The following is a 22,397-nucleotide window of genomic DNA, read 5'->3' on the forward strand; positions in this document are numbered from 1 at the left end:
CGAAGACCTTAGGACCATCAGGAAGGAAGATTTTAAGCTTGGCAGGAAACAGAAGGTATGTTTTAAACTGTGCTTTTTAAGCTCCCTTATTAGTGGCAGAAAAACTTTTCTTTTAGCAATTACCATGGAAGAATAGTCATTGTCAAAACGCACAGTTGTCTCATTAAACTTAACAGGAGCTTTAGCCCAAGCAGATTTAAGAACCATCTCTTTATCAAAAGATAATAGAAATCTAACTATAACTGATCTAGGATAGTTTTGTTAGAGTTAGTATTAGCTATAGATCTATGTGCTCTTTCGATACCAAAAGAGAATGCTTCTGGTAAATCTAAAGTTTTAGGGAGCCATGTTGTTAAAAAAGAAGTAATATTGTTACCTTCAATATTTTCTGGCAGTCCAAAAATCCTAATGTTATTGTGCCTAGATCTATTTTCCAGGTCATCCAGCTTTGTTTGTAAATGTGTATTTTGTTTCAGCAGAAACTCAATGTTGATTTCCTGTTCTTGTATTTTATTTTCCATGTCATTCACAGCTTCTTCTATGCCTGTCATCTGGATCTTCTGTTGTTGCAGGTCCATATGTAACAAGTCTATTTGTTTTGTATATGATAAAAATGATGCCTGCCAAGTAAAGCACCCTCAGTACCAGAACAAGTATAAACAGTCAAAAAGTAGAGGATGCAACCGGCTGTGAATCAATATCCACCAGATCTTCCAAAAGCTGTCCTTTAATGAAAAACACCCAAACATACAAAAAATGTTAAAAGGTAAGCGCTTTCAGGTCAATATAACGCTTCATCAGACCTTATAAAACTGAATTTTGCATCTCTTTATATACCACAGTGCATTGCACCTTAATTAAAACTCATTCCGATACAATGATGCAACTAATGTAATAAAGGGCACTTATAATATCAATCCATTCTACATTAAGAATACCTTACAAAACATGTTTGTGTATAAAAAACATATACTGAAACTAAGATATATATATATATATATATATACACATATTAAGTCAATAAAAACAGTTTAAAAATATATATGTAAATAAATATATATGTGAAAATATAAATCAATGATTCAATGGTCTATTAGCCAGAAAAGGCTTCAGAGATATTTTGTCATTTAGCCCATACTTATGGGCTTGTAGCCTTAAAATCCATTTACTCTCTATCTCTTCTGTGTGTGTTTTAATATTCCCTAATCTACTAGTTCTTGTTACTAATTCAAGGACCATAAATTTAAAATTATGTAAAGATCCTTTATCTAAAACATGTCGTGACAATGCATTAGTCATGTTCTGTTTGTCAATCGCATATATGTGTTCTCTTATACGCTCACGTAATGTTCTGTTAGTTTTACCAACATAAAAAAGATTACAATTTTGGCACTGAGTGAGATATATGACATCTCTAGTTTTGCAGCTTGCATGACCCTTAAACATATATTCACGTCCTGTGTGTGGATGTATAAATGTGTTTTTAGCAGCTATATATTTACATTGCTTGCATGTTTGACAAGCAAAAGTGCCTGTCCTTTGTGACTGAATCTTATTTTTGTTTATATTTTCATAACATAGAATTCTACCTAGAGACTTCATGTTTCTATAGGATATATTTGGTCTATCATCTACCAAATCTCTTATTTTCTCATCCATCAGTAAAAGTTTCCAATTATCTCCTATAACTTGCCTAATATGAGTGTTCTTATTGGTATATGGTATAATAAGTCTGTTTACTGTTGGATGTGTAACTTCCATATTCATATCTTCATTATCAACATCTCTGGTTATGAATGGAACACCTTTGCCTGTTCTATGTAGATCTCCATGAACAAGGGCTTCATGTACTTCTGCTTCTTTGTATCCCCTTTCTAAAAAATTCTTTTTAAGCATGGTTTTCTGATGTTTATATGTTTTCTCCTGGGTGGTTAATCTTGAAGCCCGTAACATTTGATTTTTAGCAATGTTAGTGTGTATGTGTTTGGGGTGCATGCTGCCGCGGTGTAATAAATTGTTTCTCCAACATGTCTTCCTATGTAGCTCTGTGTCTATACCATTGAGTCCTTTGGTGAGTTTGACATCCAAAAATACAATCTCAGATGTAGAATGATTACATTCAAAATTTAAAAAATCAGTGGTAGCATTAAGATACTTAACAAAATCTATTAATAGTGTTTCTGATCCCCCCCATACAATAAACACATCGTCAACAAATCTACTATAATGTTTAAGGTTTTTAGAGAACACAGCATGATTAAATACAAAGGTTTGCTCCCATTGTGCCAACACCAAGTTGGCGTAGGTGTTGGCACAGGGGGTCCCCATAGCTACCCCCTTTTTTTGCAAATAATAATTGTCGTCATATAACAACACATTATTCTCAAGGGTTAATTCTAGTAAACCCATCCATTTCATGGTGTCTGCATTGGTTACACCCTGTGTTAGTAAAAACTGACGCACATAATTTGGTGAAATTACTTAGTGACAATGAGCTGAATGTTCTTTTCCAAGATCTTAAACTCATGTTGTCGACATTGGACAATAAACTTCAACAAGATAAAAAAAGAAAATTGGAAAGAGACTTTTTCGACTTTCAGAAAGGCCAGGTCTTTTCTTGGCCAAGGGACAAAACACAGCAGTTTGATAATCGACATAATCATAATGCCGTCAATGCAAAACCTAAGCCCGTGGTTCAGAACCGAAAATCAATAGAGAACACCGCCCACCTGGTGACGTCAATGAACGAGGACATAGAACCCGCTGTTACAAGAATACCTTCTACTACCATTTCGAGTGCTTCTGTTTCTAACACTACAACAGTTAAACCTAAACAAATTACCATAGAAGCCATGATACACTCGGATGATCGAGGTAACAGAGAGGCACAAGCAGCGCTTGGATTTCCAAGCGACATTGCAGTTAAAGAAGGACGCAGGAAACAGACAATACTAGATTCCTTCATCGGAGGCCCTGAAGAGGAGGTATTTGCTGAAGGCGAAGGTTTTCCTTCTTTTCCTTTGCCGATCAAACCGTTCGAAACAAGGACATAGTCGCCGTTCAACAGGGTGAAAAAGAGGAAGAACACAGAAGAGTTTTTTCAGCATCAGAAGAGAGCGATGAACTCCACCAACATGATTTAATTATTAACATTTCAAGGTATGAACTTAATGACCATGAGATATTACTGTTGAACAAGGGTTTGAGTTTCATCCCCTCTTGTTCTACAGATTTTGCTGACATAATAGTGGACATTAAACTGTTTACCAGAAATTTAGGGTTAAAGTTACTGTATGGGCAAAGTAATCTGAATGCTAACACAACAGCCCCCAATAATTTTAAGAAACCATCCACCTTTGTACCACAATCTCATCCGCTTTTGGAGGCCTTTGAAAAGGCATGTGAAAATGATCTGTTTGCATTATATAACAACAACACAAAGAAACCAGAGTTCTATAATTTAACACCACAAGAAAGGGAAGCCATCTCTAGCTTACAAAACAATAACACTATCACTATACGTAAAGCAGACAAAGGGGGTGCCATTGTTATAATGGATAGTGATATGTACATTAACAAAATGGAACAAATGTTAATGGATAAAGATACATATATTTCTCTTGATTGGAACACTCTTAGTAATTCAATCAAAGAGGTACATAGCACCCTATATGATATGCTGTTATGCAAGAGTATAGATAAAGATCTCTACAACTATTTTATAGTAGAGAATCCTTTGATTCCCACATTTAGGGGCCTCCCCAAAATACATAAAAATCGACACAACCCCCCTTTGAGACCTATTGTGTCAAGCAAAGGGTGGCTCACAGAACCGCTCTCAATCTATCTGGACAAGATGTTCAAACCGATTGTGGCTAATACTAAGCAAATTTTAAGGGACACCCAACAGTTCCTGGAGAAATTATCTAATTTAAACAAATCTCAGTTGGTTTCTAGAGAGGATATTTTTGTGACGCTTGATGTGACATCACTGTTTACTTCCATACCGAACAATGCTGGTATTGATTATGTGCGTCAGTTTTTACTAACACAGGGTGTAACCAATGCAGACACCATGAAATGGATGGGTTTACTAGAATTAACCCTTGAGAATAATGTGTTGTTATATGACGACAATTATTATTTGCAAAAAAAGGGGGTAGCTATGGGGACCCCCTGTGCCAACACCTACGCCAACTTGGTGTTGGCACAATGGGAGCAAACCTTTGTATTTAATCATGCTGTGTTCTCTAAAAACCTTAAACATTATAGTAGATTTGTTGACGATGTGTTTATTGTATGGGGGGGATCAGAAACACTATTAATAGATTTTGTTAAGTATCTTAATGCTACCACTGATTTTTTAAATTTTGAATGTAATCATTCTACATCTGAGATTGTATTTTTGGATGTCAAACTCACCAAAGGACTCAATGGTATAGACACAGAGCTACATAGGAAGACATGTTGGAGAAACAATTTATTACACCGCGGCAGCATGCACCCCAAACACATACACACTAACATTGCTAAAAATCAAATGTTACGGGCTTCAAGATTAACCACCCAGGAGAAAACATATAAACATCAGAAAACCATGCTTAAAAATAATTTTTTAGAAAGGGGATACAAAGAAGCAGAAGTACATGAAGCCCTTGTTCATGGAGATCTACATAGAACAGGCAAAGGTGTTCCATTCATAACCAGAGATGTTGATAATGAAGATATGAATATGGAAGTTACACATCCAACAGTAAACAGACTTATTATACCATATACCAATAAGAACACTCATATTAGGCAAGTTATAGGAGATAATTGGAAACTTTTACTGATGGATGAGAAAATAAGAGATTTGGTAGATGATAGACCAAATATATCCTATAGAAACATGAAGTCTCTAGGTAGAATGCTATGTTATGAAAATATAAACAAAAATAAGATTCAGTCACAAAGGACAGGCACTTTTGCTTGTCAAACATGCAAGCAATGTAAATATATAGCTGCTAAAAACACATTTATACATCCACACACAGGACGTGAATATATGTTTAAGGGTTATGCAAGCTGCAAAACTAGAGATGTCATATATCTCGCTCAGTGCCAAAATTGTAATCTTTTTTATGTTGGTAAAACTAACAGAACATTACGTGAGCGTATAAGAGAACACATATATGCGATTGACAAACAGAACACGACTAATGCATTGTCACGACATGTTTTAGATAAAGGATCTTTACATAATTTTAAATTTATGGTCCTTGAATTAGTAACAAGAACTAGTAGATTAGGGAATATTAAAACACACACAGAAGAGATAGAGAGTAAATGGATTTTAAGGCTACAAGCCCATAAGTATGGGCTAAATGACAAAATATCTCTGAAGCCTTTTCTGGCTAATAGACCATTGAATCATTGATTTATATTTTCACACATATATTTATTTTTAAACTGTTTTTATTGATTTAATATGTGCATATATATATGTGCATATATATATATATATATAACTTAGTTTTAGTATATGTTTTTTATACACGAATGTGTTTTGTAAGGTATTCTTAATGTAGAATGGATTGATATTATAAGTGCCCTTTATTACATTAATTGCATCAATTGTATTGGAATGAGTTTTAATTAAGGTGCAATGCACTGTGGTATATAAAGAGATGCAAAATTCACTTTTATAAGGTCTGATGAAGCGTTATATTGACGTGAAAGCGCTTACCTTTTAACATTTTCTGTATGTTTGGGTGTTTTTCATTAAAGGACAGCTTTTGGAACATCTGGTGGATATTGATTTACAGCCGGTTGCATCCTCTACTTTTTGACTGTCTATTTGTTTTGTAGTTTTTTCTATGAAAGTGTCTATTTTAGTATCCATTTTATCCATCTTAGCAGTAAGTTGCTGGACTATAATTATCAGAGACTGAAGTTCTTTCTTGATGCTGGAGTCTTGAGAATTTGTCTTATTGGAACTCATTTCAGACTGATAAACTGACAGGAAAATTTCCAAAGTAATTTCTGACAGGAATATTATTAAGATTTCCTTTCTTTTTTAGATATAGATCAAGAACTATATAAAACAAACATATTTAGAAAGAAAATTACTTCAAGAATTAATTTTTTAAGTAATTAATTCCTGTCAATGTAATGAAATTGGTGGAGCTGAAGAAATCTGCTGCTATCCTGTGTTCATCCTTGGCCACGCCACAAATAGCTACTTTCTGAGGTAACTGAATAGATTCTAACAAATCTAAAATAAACTGCGCATGCTTAATCTGTTTACCAGTAGATGTTATCATTCCTCTGTTCTTCCACTGTTGCGCAAAAACATGTACAGTAGAAAAGCGTACTGGCTGTCAGTAAAAATTTTCACAAATTTACCCTTTGCCAAGGTACATGCCCTTGTCAAGGCAATCAATTCTGCTGCTTGTGCAGATAAGTTGTGTGGTAAAGACTTTGCTTCTAAAATCTCAGTATCAGAAACTACTGCATACCCCACTAGGTTCTGCCCTGTAGGACCCCTTCTGCATGAGCAGTCCACGTAATATGTCACCTCGGCATCATCCAAGGGAACATCCATTAGATCTTTTCTAGGCAGTGTCTTTTGCTCAATCTCCTGCAGGCAGCTGTGTGGTGTGCCATCCGCAGGGGTCGGGAGCAAGGTAGACGGGTTTAAAGTTGTACATCGTTCAGTTGTCATATGAGGCTGGCTCAAGAGTATAGTCATACAGAAGAGATGTCTAGCAGGAGAAAGATATGCTACTTTTTCTTGCAGTAAAATAATCGCGACTGCATGAGGCACTCTCAATATGAGAGGGTGGAACAACACTACTGAGGCTGAAGCCTGTACTGCCATTGCAGCTGCAACTACTACTTGTACACAGTGGGTCCAGCTGTGATAAATAGTAAGCTATGGGGCGTTACTTATCCCCATGTTGCTGTGTTAACACTGATGTCATATAACCTTGCTTACAATCTACAGTTTGGAAAAAACATTTATGATAGTTTAGTAATCCTAAAACTAATGAGAATCCTATCAATTGTTTTAGTTTGCAGAAAGCTGATTCTGCTTCTGGTGTCCATTGTAATAAATCTTGTGCTGCCATAGGCTTCTTGTATATCAAGTTGGTCAGTGGAGCAGACTCCAAGGCATAGTTTGGAATCCAACTCCGACAGAAATTAGTCGTTCCCAGGAAGGACATCATTTCCTTTTTGGTAGTCAGTTTGGGTGCTTGTAAAATTGCTATTTTCCTTTCTTCATCTAATGTTCTGCCTTCTTTGGATATTACATATCCCAGGTATTTAACCTGCTTTCTCCAAAGCTGCAACTTGTTTTTGTTTACTTTATGTCCTTGAGTAGCTAGAAATTGTAGTAATGCTATGGTATCTTCTCTGCATTCTTGCTGGGTGGGGGCTGCCAGCAGGATGTCGTCTACATAAAGTAAAATCTGACTGCCTCTTGGTGGGCTAAATCCTGCCAAGTTGCTTGCCATCTCTTGTGCTAATATTGTTGGGCTTTCACAATACCCCTGTGGTAGTCGCGTGTATGTATACCTTTTCCCCTGAAATGTGAATGCAAACCAATGTTGGCTGTCATGGTGTATCGGTATCGAAAAGAATGCATTGCTAATATCTACCACAGAAAAATACTTCTGTTAAGGCTTCAAATCATTCAATAGGGTGTGCGGATCGTACGCCATTCTCTGTTTGCTTTCCTGACAGGAAATAAGGGTGTGTTACATGGTGAATCGGGAGATTCTACCAGTACTCCTTCCTTAAGTAAAGCTGCTATTATAGGTTTGATTCCTACTTCTGCATCTTTCCTTAAGGGATACTGTCTCTTTTGTGGTCTAAATGCTGATTTTGGCATAATAGTAACTGGTCCTGCTGTACGAATTAGTCCTACATCTGATTTCCCTGTTGACCAGAGAGTTTCTGGTATGCTCTGTAAGGCATTTCTTCTAGTAAGAGTGCTAATCAGCTGTCCTCGCTAGACTGCAAGTGTACAGCTGGGTGTGTCTGTGTTATCCAATTTAACTTCTGCTACTGTACTCCCTGTTCTGACAATTCTAACTCCGTCTGTTTTTCCCACTTTATGACTTTTTCTCCTAGGTCTGCCCATTTCACATTCTTGTCCTTAGTCAAACTAACATGTGGTAATCAATTAGATTTATAAAGTGCAAAGAATCCCTGGGGCAATGAACAGCTAACTACACTGTTCTCTTCTGTGTCCCAGTACAGATTATGTAATACTAATCTGTTTGTATGGTTTTTGAACAGTTCTTGCTCATATTCCTTATCAGGTCCCGGTGTACTACAATAATACAGAGTACAGTGCAACAAATGCTGTTTATCAGTGTCAAGGGAGGGGGACTTACTGATGGCTACGTTCATCAGTTCTTCGGTTACTGCCCCTGGACCAGTCGTGACTAAGTCCTGGCTGTACCAATAAAATGTTTCGCCCTCTGGTCGCACCATAAAAGTATCAATTTGTCGCTGTGCTTCCATACCCTGCATAGTCGGAACTACTGCTATGCCAAATATCTGCATAAGATCTCTGCCCAAAAGGTTTACTGGGCATTTTGCAGAAACAACAATTTTGCTTTTCTGGGTCATCCCTGAAACAGGGTCAGTTGTTGTTATGTTATGGGAGAGTGGCTCCCGATACAGCTGTCCATTAGCTGCTTTCACTAATATGTAATCAAATGATTCTGAATTTTCTGGTAGTTTGGAAGGATGTATCAGGGTCCGTGATGCCCCTGAGTCACACAAGAATTTTACTTCCCTTCCCTCTACCAGAAGTGTAACTTCCGGTTTCGTGTCTGCTAAATAGAGCTCTAGGCTCAATAATGCTAAGTCTAAAATTTTACTTTCTTCACCATCTGCGATTTCTTGCACTTCCTCTATTTCTTCTATCACATTCTCTACTCCTTCTATCACATTTGCATTTGTCTTTTCTCACTTACTCCCTTCTAGTGATTCTTGACTATCATATAGTCAGTCCTCACCCTCCTTATCTTCCATGGCTACCTTCTTGTTTTGCTTGCAATCCCTTGCTAAATGTCCCTTTTTTCGGCACTTAAAACATTCATCCCTTTTCTTTCTCTCTTCAAACTCCTCTGATCGCTTATCAGATTGTTTGTTTCCCTGGGCATTTTTCTTGCCCTTTTTCCCGGACTGTACTACATAAACGTCTGCTCCATCTTCTACAGAGAATACTTGGGCTTTCTTTTTCTTTTTACTGTTAAAATGCCTTTCGGCATGTCTAGCATATTCAAGTAGTGACTGTAATCTACTTGTACAATGGTCTACCATGTGCTTTGTAATAAAACTGCTTATAGGCAAAATAGTGCCTTTCAAAAATGCATTCGTTAGCTGCTGCTCATGTGGGGAATCATGTGTTTGGTCTTCAGGTACCTGCATTCCACAATGGTTATTAAAACACTCTAATAATCTAGCATAATATCTGTCAACAGCTTCACCTTCTTGTTGGATGCATTGATTAATGCAAGTCCAGTCTGCCCTAGGCTTCCATTTCTCAGAGATTTGGTCTGTTAGACCTTTCACTCTGTTATCCAGTTCCGTGTTGCTATGTGGGAGTGGCTTGTATTCTGCGTCACGGGGATTCCAGTTGCCACTGATCATGTGCCAATCTGGACCTACGATTTGTCTAACTACTTTTTCTACTTCTTCTCCATTTAAATGATAACTTAACCTCATGCCCTGTAAGTCTTCTAAGAATTTTCTAAAATTAACTTTTAGATGGGGAATTCCCTCTTGTGGCTTTCCGGATGTCTTCCGGTGTCCACGGTCTATATACTAGGAGAGTCGGGTCCTGCCCTTCCTTTCCTGCCTGAGGATTTGGTACTTCTATGAGCGGACATATCTCTTCTTCACTCATAGCTTGTAAATTTTTGTTTATTTGATATAACTCAGTATCCCCTCTTAAGTTACGTGTTCGAGACCTAGTCTCGATGGGATCTCTAACATACGGTCTTGGCTTCGCAGTGACAGCCGGGTATAGCAGAGGTGGACCAGCTTGTCCACTCGCTTCATATTCTGGTGCGGGAAGTGGAGGGGCTGATGCTATTACCAAATTATTGTCTTCTTTATCTAAAAACATAGCTTTTGAATTATTACTTTTTTGTTCCCTACGGTTTGCTTCCTCTATCCACCTGTGTGCCTGAGGAATGCCTAATTGACGTTGCTTTTTTACCTGACCTTTTGCATCGGTTTTAAGCTGTTTGACAAGTTTAATAAGCAAGGATTTTTCTAATTTGCCATCAAATTCATATTTATTAACCCATTCTGTATAGTACCTAACATTGTCGGCACGCTGTAATTGCATATATTTTGCATCTTCAGTTAACGGTGGATCTTGGGAACTTTTTGTGCACTTATTTCCCATATTGTTCTGACAGTTAAAAATGTTACATAACCCTTCTTATTTTCACGTGGTACCACGATTTTTCTTTTTCACAGTTTATCTAGAATAACTGCCTTACCTATTCTGTTTCCCTGATCTATGACAAGACTGCAATCTTTCTGTCCCTGACTTGTATATAACAAATCTTCTGACAGATGATACAAATCAAGTCCCTGATCTAAAACAGAAAAAAAGGTAAATCTCACCTTACCTGAGCCTCCGTGCTTGATCACCAGGTTCTATGGAAAACCGTTAACTCGTCCTCCAGTCGCAGATCAGAAAAGTGGCTGGCCTCTTTTGAACCACAATTCAGTCGGAGGTCTTTCAGAGCAGAAGAACCAACGTGGTCTCTTCCCCATACAGTTTCATGCCACCTGGCCCATCTGACCTGAGGCGAAGTGAGAGTTTCCAGTCTGAAGGACCAATCTGTCAAAGGAAAAACAACTTCAAAAAGATCAACACATGGCAGGTTCAGGTTAAGGCACTTTAATCTTGCAGCAAGGAGAGAAAAATGTGCTAATACAGAGTTTGTCTAACTAGAATCAGGAAGTGAAGCTATTCTTATACATTTCTTACAAGACATTGCCTACTAAGCTGACGTAATAAATCACAAGTTCTTTCAATATTATTTCATAGCAGCTGTTTGTCCATGATTTTCTGCTGGCATATCAAGTTTACAAAAAAAACTTCCTAAGAAAAACAACGTGGCCTTGATGACCACTGGTCAGATACAACTTCTCACTATGCAATGTTACCATTCAAGGTACTATGGCTAATTCAAGCACAAAGCAAGTACAGATTATGGTTAATTTCTTCAAGCAGTCTTTGTTCAACTGTATCTATCTTTTCTCCAGCTGTGCATGTTCTCATAACATGAACAGAGCTGATTGTTCAAGTTCAATAACATTATAGAAAACAGTATTGTTCTATTCATTATTTTCCTGACCTAGCAGATAATCACCTGCTTCTCAGTAAATTTCCAAAAGGCATAAACATGAATTTTGCTGTGCTAGCAAATACTAGGTCAGAGAGCATCTCGCAGCTTCAAAAAGCATCTGTAGTTTCATACAGAACTAAGCTGTACATAAAATAGAATGAAATGTGTTAACCCTTTTAGCTTCTAATAAGCACTAAATATATACATTAATACATATTTTTCTAACACTCACTTAACCCACCCCAGCCCTAAAGTCTGTCACTATTGCGCACTTACCTTACCCGCACCCTAACCCTAACTCACTTAACCCACCCCTAACCCTAAAGTCTGTCACTATTGCACACTTACCTTACCCGCACCCTAATCCTAACTCACTTAACCTGCCCCTAACCCTAAAGTCTGTCACTATCACACACTTACCTCAAAAGTCGGTGTTCTCAGTATCGGGCTTTTAAACTGTCGGTCATCTTAGTTGTCAATCTTCTGGTCTCGGTGTTCTCGTCGTCGGTGTTTTCAGGTAGACCCATAGTAGACCCATATATATATATATATATATATATATATATATATATATATATATATATATATATATTTATTTATTTATATATATATATATATATATATATATATATATATATGTGTGTGTGTGTGTGTGTGTGTGAGTGAGTGTGTGCATGTGTGTCTGTGTGTATGTATATTGATTTGTAAATATATGTTTACATTCTGTGTGGTAAAATGCTTTTATCCACCCAGTTTGAGGCATTATATGCGCTTCATAACTGTTGTGGCCATGCCAAGTTGAATCTCACATTTATGTGACTTCAAGAAAGATCCTCTGATATATATACCCCCAGGAACTTTGTAGTTTGGACTCTGTCCACTTCTTCACCATTTATCTTGAGGGACAGGTGCATGGCAGAACTCTTTCTGAAGTCAATAATATTTTCTTTTGTTTTATTGATGTTTAGGTCCAAACTGTTATTGCACCATTCAATCAGGGAGTTGACCTCATTCCTATACCCACTCTCATCATCACTTATGAGTCCCACCACTGTGGTGTCATCTGCGAATATGATGATGTGGTTATTGCTAGCTTTCACAGAGCAGCCATAGGTAAGGATTGTGAACAGTAGAGGACTCAGCAACACAACACTGGGGTACTCCAGTGTTGAGTGTAATATTCCCTGAAGTGTTGTTATCAGCACAGGTCCTTTGTGGTCTCCCAGTAAGGAAATCGAGGATCCAGTTGCACAACCCTTTATTTATGCCAAGGTTGATTAGCTTTTCTATAAGTTGCATTGGAATCACCATATTGAATGCCGAGCTGAAATTTATGAACAACAGCCTGGCATACTTGTTCTTCTCTTCAAGGTTCTCTAATGTGAGGTGAAGTGCCACTGAAATAGCATCAGCAGTTGATCTGTTTGCTTGGTAGGCAAACTGCAGCCAGTCAAAATATTGGGGTAGTACTACAGTCAAATACATTTTAACCAGTCTTTTGAAGCATTGCATTACATTTGCTGTAAGGGCCACCAGCCTGTAATCAGTTAGGCAGGTAGGGTTGGCTTTTTTGGGCAGAGGGATTATGTTGGTAACTTTGAAGCATGCTGGCACTTTTTCCTGGACAAGTGAGGTATTAAAGATGTCTGTCAGGACTATGCTGAGTTTGCACAACCATTCAATACTTTCCCCAGAATGTTATCAGGGCCAGCAGCCTTCCTGTGGTTCACTTTCCTCAGTTGGTTCCTTACATCCACAGCATTGAAGTTGAGTAATGCCTCCTTTTGTTCATTGAGAAGCTTTGCAGCCTCCAAGTTGTTTTTGCCTTCAAACCTGCCATAAGATGTGTTTAGATTGTCCAGAAATTCAGTGCTATCATCACACTGAGTTGACTTTGTTCTTGTAGTCAGTTAGCTGTTGAATACCATGCCACAAGCTTCTTGAGTCATTCGTATCTTCAAAGCATCCTTGTATCTTCCTTCCATAGTCCCTCTTGGCCTCCTTGATACCCTTTTTAGATCAGCCCTTGCCACACTTAGATCCTTCTTATCCTTTGCCCTGAAAGCAGTGTTTCTTGCCCTCAGCAACTTATACACCTTGCTGTTTAGCCATGATTTTGGTTGGCTCTTACTTGAATAATCTATCCCCACTTCTCTGAAACATCATCTATCCTATGAACATAATAAAACCTCCCTAAACCTGTACGATACATAAACCACCCAAACATAATTATAATATGTTCATACAATGTCTTCTCATTCTTAAACCCTAACTTCATTGGTATCTTGACTCCTTGAATTACCCACTTCCTTCACTGAAAATAGATATGCTCAGTGTTTACTAGACTTTGTTAATATCAATGCAATGGAGCAGATTGTGAAGTTTCCAACTTAAGGCTCTAATATCTTTGACCTGGTCCTTACTAACCTAGGCCCCAAGTGTACCCCAACTCACATCTCCTAATCCCTTGTTAAATTTATAAACAAACTTGTCATCTTCTTTGCCAGGTCCTAGTTCTACTAATCCTTTTACAAATAAGACATTCTATTTGGATTTCTCCAGAGCAAATCTATTTCAGCTTGTAGAACACCCTTGCAAATCAACCCTACTGAGAGGGCTCTGCTACATTCACCAACACCTAAACAGCTACGTAGAAAAACAGTGCTCAACTTCTCTAAATATAATGGTAAATTCAGGAATAAGCAAAATAAAATGGGAAATTCAGTGATAAACATCTCTTGATGCATTTGCCATATAACTACATTGTATGACAAAACAAGGACAATAATGACATGGGAGAAATTCCAACCCACTGAAACATGTCAGCATTATCAGAAACTGTCAACCTGAAGATGAGCCTAAGATTGTTACATGTACTTCAAATCATTCTTATGATGTGTCAGAAAGTTAAGAAATAATGACCAGCAATGCTCTGAGCTGATCCGTGATAATATTATGCACTCTAATCCCAAGGATATAACTGATATATTAGCAGATAAACGTACTGCTAACTTTACCCCACCTACCTACATTGTTACTCCCACTATACCTGATAATTTAGTTTCCTCTGAAATCTCCTTGGAACAATTCCTCCTGTCAAAAACTAAAAATACTACTTGCATGGGACCAGACAACATACCTGTTCCATTCTCATCAGTATCAAGTGTGCACTATCTGCATCTCTACTTAAACTGTTTAACTTCAGCCCATCTACAGGGTCTGTGTCTGATGACTGATGCTTGGAGAACAGCCACTATGACTCCATTACACAACGGTGGTCCCTCTACAGGGTCAGGGAATTATAGGCTTATAATCCTCACCCGCCTTATATGTAAAGCCAGGAAATATTAAAAATAATTTTTGCAGACATAGGCAACTAAACTAAACTAGACTAACCCCCACCTTCCTAATTTTCTTATCTCTCTGCTCTCATCATTCTGTCTACTCCCCCAACCTCCTCTAACTTTTTTCTTTCTCCTATCACCCCAACATATCTTTCCCTCTCTCCACATCCCCTTCCACTAATTCTTTATTTCTTAATATAAACATTCTCACGAACTCCATAACTACTTATCCTTATGTTTTACATCTTTTTTTACTTCTATCTTTTAACTCCTTCAACTAATACTAAAGTCATCAAATGTTTATGTGCTTTTTTTCTAATGTGTATAATCCAACCTACTATTTTATATTCTAAACAAAAAATATATACCCCCGGATTTACTAATCCTCCGTGTAAGACTTAATAAGTCTTACTCGGAGGCTGCAGTTGAACGGATTGACATCAGCATGCCATGAATATTCATGAGGGCACGCTGACTCATCCGTAACTCTTACACGGACTGAGTAGGAAAGCAGGGGGCATGTCCGACTGCCGAGCAGTCTAAAAGTCCAAGCCCCTGCAAGGTTTTAAAAAGCATAGTGTCAACAGACAAGAGTGAGTTCGCTCAAATGTACTTGCACCCAACATCACACTCCCTGACACTGTAATCCCCCATCACAGTTATAAAACGTAACAAATAAATTTTATTTTTTTTAAATCCACGATGTAGCTGCCCGTATTTGCGCTTGTTTGCGCTGGTGTGCCCATTGCTTAACCACAGTTAGCAATTGTGACATTGAAGAGCATATCAGAACTACTTATGCAAATTAATCCAAATAGCAGTAGCGTAATGGTAGAGCGTATGCACAAAGAGGCGGCATTCATGGTTCGATTCCCACCACTCCCCTTCTTGTTTATGTTTTAAATCAGTATTTGAAATAATACCAGACATATATGATTAAAATACTATTAAAATCAGTGAAATGCCTAATGTATCAGTGAACAAAATATATATTTTTAAAGGATCCAGATATATAATAGCCTGCTCTTAAGCAGCACTTTACCCAGCTAAACAGAGGAGCCCATAGTTTAATAGCACTTTACCCAGCTAAACAGAGTTGCCCATAGTTTAATAGCGCTTTACCCAGCTAAACAGAGTTGCCCATAGTTTAATAGCGCTTTACCCAGCGCAATGTGTTTGCGTGGACGTGCGCGCTAGGGCACCGGGGAGCAACGGTGAGCTAAGTTGCTTAAACGCAGCCACACCCCTTAGCCTGTCTAGACAGTAATAACATAAAAGAATGACAAGGTTCGAACCTAGAACCCTGTGCATCATAATCAAAGTACAGAACCACTAAGCCATGACAACATAGGGGATGCAGCCACTATTAACATTCATATACTTACGAATGGTAGTTTAACCATTACTAAGCAGGTCTGCAGTCAGCCGAGAATTTTACAAAATGGCCAATCACAAAAAAGTGCGGGGAAATGCGGCATATTTAAGCCCCATAGGCGGGAATACTCACCATAACTGATTGTAGCACACATTTGCAGTCAGAATGGCAGGTGTAGGAGAGGGTTCATGCTTCTGAGCGCAACGTTGGGGCATCGAGGAGTCCAAATACATGGTTTGGCTCCTTGTCCACCATCACGAGTCAAAACTCCTGCAGGGCCAGTTCCAAGGGATGGAGTGCAAGGCAGAGGCTTGGAACCGGTTAGCTCGTGACCTCACCAGTGCCACAGGCAAGGCATTCCCCGGACTGGTGAGCAGGTCTGTCACCACCATGCAGACCTGAAGAGATGAAAGCAGGACCACCTGAACCAGTGGATACAGGAGGCCCGTGGGATGCAGGATGCCCCACAACTGAGTATGTAGCCATGGAATGCAGTATGTAAGAATTGATAATGGAGTATGTATAATGGATAGGTATGTTTCAATATCCCTTCATTTACTTTACAGCTGCAGGTGACCATGTTACAAATCAGCAAGCCTATGCTGATAGGCTGCTAAGGTTGCGCCACCAGGCAGGTTCTTGATTATTCTGCATGTATTGTTATATAAAATATGTTTTGTGAGCATGAAAGAATGTGTTGTAGTCCAATAAAACAGCCACAGAATTGCCTGAATAAGTCCTCTGCATGTACTGCCAGATAAAAACATCAGAGAGGCAGAAAAAGAGTGTAGTAACCCATTAAGAAAGGTAACATATGTCTGGAATAATATCTCTGCAGGCACTTTCATATAACATAAGTGAGTGAACCTGAAAAAAGATTGTTCTAACCTGTTAATAAAGGTATAATATGTCTTGAACATGTCTGCCATAAACACCGTTAAAGCAAATAAAGGAGTGAGCCTGTGGAAAAGTGTGCAATTTCATTAATAAAGGTCTAAAACCCAGAGTGTGTCTGTGTCACAGAGTCTGAAATGTTGTAGTACCCTTGCATTATACAAACAGTACTGTTTGAAAATGTGCTGGCAACCCAGAGTTATGCAGCCCCATATAAAGTGGGTGATGGAAGTGCTAGTAGCTGTGAAACATATATACAGTCCACAATAGTCAGTTACTGGCTGGCATGAATAAGTAAACCTGGCACACATGTAGCATGTAATTATTCACCAGAAATGTGAGTGTGTGTTAAGAAATGCAGGGTTCTGTACAAATCGAAGGGAAAATGGTATGTGAAAACATCCCAGATATGTAGATAAAGAAATATAAATGCAAACATGAAATATGTAGCAGTAACACCTGAATCCTGGACAGTTAGTATGTCAGATATGGGTCAGGCATATATTGAACTAGCCAAACCCATGACACAACCTAAAGTATGGTGGCAAGTGTAATAATACATGTAGGGGATATACAACTGCAGTCACTGGGAATGTAGTGTAGACTAAAAGGTCATTATAAGATGTTAACTGAGGTTTTTTTCTACACCCTACCATATGTGCATAACCCATGCAATTCCACACCTCAATGGGTATGTGTAACCTTAAATATTTGTTGGGACATATGTCCTATTGTTTTATAAATATTTGCATTGATGTTGATGCATGTGCCCTGTTCAAACACCACGTTCATGGTCGCCTGTTGCTAACAAACATCCCTGCATGCTGTTGGAATATCCACTGTCGTTCAATATATGCAAGTGTTATGCTTGCTGTTCAACTGTTGAAACCTTGGTTTGTTGGGTTAATGGGAATATTACTGCATGCTGTTACAACTAATCTGGAATGCTGTTGTTTATGTTGTAATTAAACACACCTAATCACAGAACGTATGGGAAGGCTGGTTGCAGTGGACCCACCTGTCCCTCCTCAGTTGGCGAGTGCACCTGGCACCAGCAGCTCCGGTGCCCAGCCCGGGATCCCCCTCCTCTGTTGGTCCTGTACCACCTTCTGGTGGAAGCACTGCAGGGGATGGGGCTCATCCCCTCTGTGCAAGCGTGGGCTGAGAAGGGCCACCCATCACCCTTCAAAGGGTCTGGGCTGTGGTGCGTAGGGAGATCCAGCATTCAGTCACTGATCTCCTATGCCAGGTTGAGTCAAGAGTGGCGCATCTCTCGGGTGAGCCTGCCCATCCTACTCAGCCCCCAGCACAGCCACCCTCGAGGCTGTGAAGGTGCAGTGGTGAGTGGTGACTGCCCATGGGTGGGGATCTCAGTTCCACTGTTACCATCTGTGGGCTCATGGGCTTGCGATTTCCAAACATCCTTCCCCATCAATTGTGTTCACCCACCCCATGTGTCAAACTCCGCCCCTGTATGCATCTTATTTGTCTTGTCTGTTTACCTCCCCAACCTACCTCCCCAAATATACCTACTTCCTCTACCTCACATTCCACTCTCACCTGAAAAAAAAATAAAAAAAATGGGCAATCTGTTCCCACAAAAAAATTACGCCCCATACGTAGCTGCCCAATTCGCACACATGTCCACTGGACATGTAAACTGATAATTCTAATTGGCAGTACAACATATTTTGTTGTCCTCACCCCTCTCTCAGGGGTGGAAGGTTTCACACCAAATTTCAAACATATGCACAGCTGTTGCTGGTAAAGAAATGGGCAGCTATGGACCTTCCCTACACCCATCCTGCACATCCCGAGCTGGTTTCCCTACTGTCTTTCCCTCTTTGTGCCCCCTTTTTCACCACATTCCAATCTCCCCATTTACTTTTCTGTCAAAGACATGAGCGCGGGGGTTAGCGGGAGTGAGCACTTGTAAACAGTAGTAAGTGGGTTTGCATCAGTGTGCGGATGTGTGTGCTTAGCTTAGCATTGCTGAGATATGATAAGCTACACCAAGCTTAGCTTAGTATTTCTAACATAAAATGAGCTAAGCTAAGCTTAGCTTAGTATTGCTAAAATACAATAAGCTAAGCGTAGCTTAGCATCGCTAAGTATCACGCAAACCTGCTCACAAATGCTTAAAAGTGCCTTAGTCACTCTGTATGACAAGGCCCTTGTACTGCTCAGCAGCAAAATAAAATACCCTTGTCAGCCTCAAACCCCACACCTTGAACTCACCAATCTGCATGATGTACCACTAAGCCACAGCAAATATACAATAACTTGGTGCTGAAAGGAATATAACATGCACTACAAGGAGTGAATGTAAAGGGAAAATAGGAAAGCCATAGGAATACATTGCAATAAAGAAATATAACATGCATTACAATAAGTGAATGTAAAGGGAAAATAGGAAAGCCATAGGAATACATTTCAATAAAGAAATATAACATGCATTACAAGGAGTGAATGTAAAGGGAAAATAGGAAAGCCATAGGAATACATTGCAATAACTACTGTTGTATGCCAGTTAATTCCCTAATCCCACAATAAAGTACATACTCCCATGTATCCCGTGTTAGCATTTGGAGTTGTGAGTAAACTTACACACTGAGAAGAGTGTACTGAAGAAGCAACAGTCAGGTTTCAGTACAACATGCATTTCATTGGCTACAACCCAGCCTCAGATATGAGACATATACCAACCTTCTGACTGACACAACAGTGTCCACAGCAAACAAGCATGGTCCCCACCTTGCTAAACTGAAAGGCCTACACCTACCTAACCTATCATTTCATAGCAGTGTCCTGAAATCACAGTGAGAACTGCAATTACCACACAGCAGGTTACATGCAATTACTAAATGGTGGGCACCAATTGGTGCAGAGGCCATCACATGCACATGTGCAGATACCTACAAAAGCAGCCTGTACTTGCTGTGCACACATGCAATAATATTATTGCAGCAACTGGAGAGAGAGAGAGCAAGAGAGACAGACAGACAGACAACAAACAAACAAACAGAGGCAGTTGGAGACACCATCCAGAATAAAAAAAAACAGAGGCAGTTGGAGACACCAACCAAAAAAAAAAAACGTCAACAGGTACAACAGACAGAGGTGAGAAATACAAAGGTAAGGTATGTAACAGAGATGTATTTGCTGGCATCCGAATGATGTGTCTGAAGGGTACTCTACATACTGTGAACCCTCCATATGTGGTAGCGGTCCGTATCTATATGTATATGCAGATCTGCATAGGGCAAGGGACATACTGCAACTGTTAGTGAAGGCTGGACATATATATGTATTTGAAGGTTGCTATGTGCACATATCTATGTAGGTTGTAGTGTGTGGCATTGAACTCAGCAAGCAGTGCAGGTATATGTCATGTGGTGGTTAAATGCTGTGGGACTGAGTTACAGCAAGTGAGGTACAGCTATATGGCGTGAGGACAGCGAAATGCATTCTGCACAACACTGTGCAATATTATTACATAATTGTATGTCTCACAACTGTTTCATGATTGATATTCCCACCATGAATGGTGGGCAGTATATGTGCCTATATGTGCATGTATATGTACAGCAATGGATGTTTACAAGTATGTGTATATATATATATATATATATATATATATATATATATTATATATATATATGCATATATATATATATATATGTATATATATATATATATATATATATATATAAATATATATATGTATATATATATATATATATATATATATATATATATATATATATGTATATATACATATATATATATATATATATATATATATATATATATATATATATATATATATATATATATAAGTATAAACATATTTCATGCAGGTACGATAATGGCCAAACTCCTTTAATTCTTTACAAACAATGTTTCAGCTTCAACACAGTGAAGTTTGACAAAGCCTACGGGTGAAAGCGCTCACTATTTTATTAAAAATAAAAACTTTTTACATGAACTTTTAAAGAACGTTTTTGGTCTACCTGGTCGAAGGACTACTTGGCATGTTTGGCTGAAACAGTGTTTGTAAAGAATTAAAGGAGTTTGGCCATTATCGTACCTGCATGAAAATGAAATACGTTTATACTTATTTCTTGGATTTATTCATAGCAGGAACGTTAATTCTTCGAGTGGTTTTGTTTTTATTTATAAATATATATATATATATATATATATATATATATATATATATATATATGTATATATACATACATATACATATATATATATATATATATATATATATATATATATATATATATATATATATATATATATATATATATTAATATATATATATATATGTATATATATATATATATATATATATATATATATATATATATATGGAAACACTTTATAACCTCGAATTACTGAAATGTCGAATTTCAGTATCTCGAGACTATAAAGCCGAATGTTAAAAATAATGAAAGGTCATAATCACGAACTCGAATATATGTCGAATTTGCGGTTTTGACCTTACGCTGCGTAATGTCCGGGATTGTGTTTTGATGGTGCGCGGTGCCGTGTGTGGATGTAGGTGTTATGTCAGGTAAGTGTTTTCTAAGGGTTTTGAGTGGGAGTTAAGTGTGTATGTGAGTGTGCTGATGTGTTTGATGTGTGTGTGAGGGGTCGGAGAATGTGCGTGTGTGAGTTGGCTTTTGTTTTGTGTTTGTGCGATCTCAGATTTAGTATATATAAGTAGGGGGGGTGTGGGGACACAGCCCCCCACATGGGGGATGCAGGGGGGCTTGCCCCCTGCTTATGCATGTATGAGTTGTGTATGTGTGTGTAGTTTTGTTTGTTTATGTTGTGATGTGGGTGTTGTGGTGTATGTGTGGTATAGTGTGTGCGGTGTTTTCGGTGTTGTGAATTTCGCGGTTTTTTTGTGTCAGTGTTTTGTGGATTCGGTTTTATAGTCTCAAGATACTGAAATTCGATATTTCAGTATTTCGAGGTTATTAAGTGAATCCATATATATATGTATATATACATATATGTATATATATATGTATATATACATACATATATGTATGTATATATACATATATGTATATATATATATATATATACATATATATATATATATATATAGATATATAGATATATATATATATATATATATATATATATATATATATATATAGATATATATATACAGATATATATATGCATATATATATATATATATATATATATATATATATATACATATATAGATATATATAGATATATATAGATATATACATATATACATATATAGATATATATAGAGATATATAGATATGTACAGATATATATGGACAGCACAGTATGGTGTAAGTTCACATTCCCTGGTAACACTGTCTTGTGTGTTTCCTGTAGTCTGCACAGATTACATACCTC

This window comes from Protopterus annectens, chromosome 1.part2, assembly GCF_019279795.1.
Source record: "Protopterus annectens isolate FY-2018-M chromosome 1.part2, PAN1.0, whole genome shotgun sequence".
NCBI lineage: Eukaryota > Metazoa > Chordata > Ceratodontiformes > Protopteridae > Protopterus > Protopterus annectens.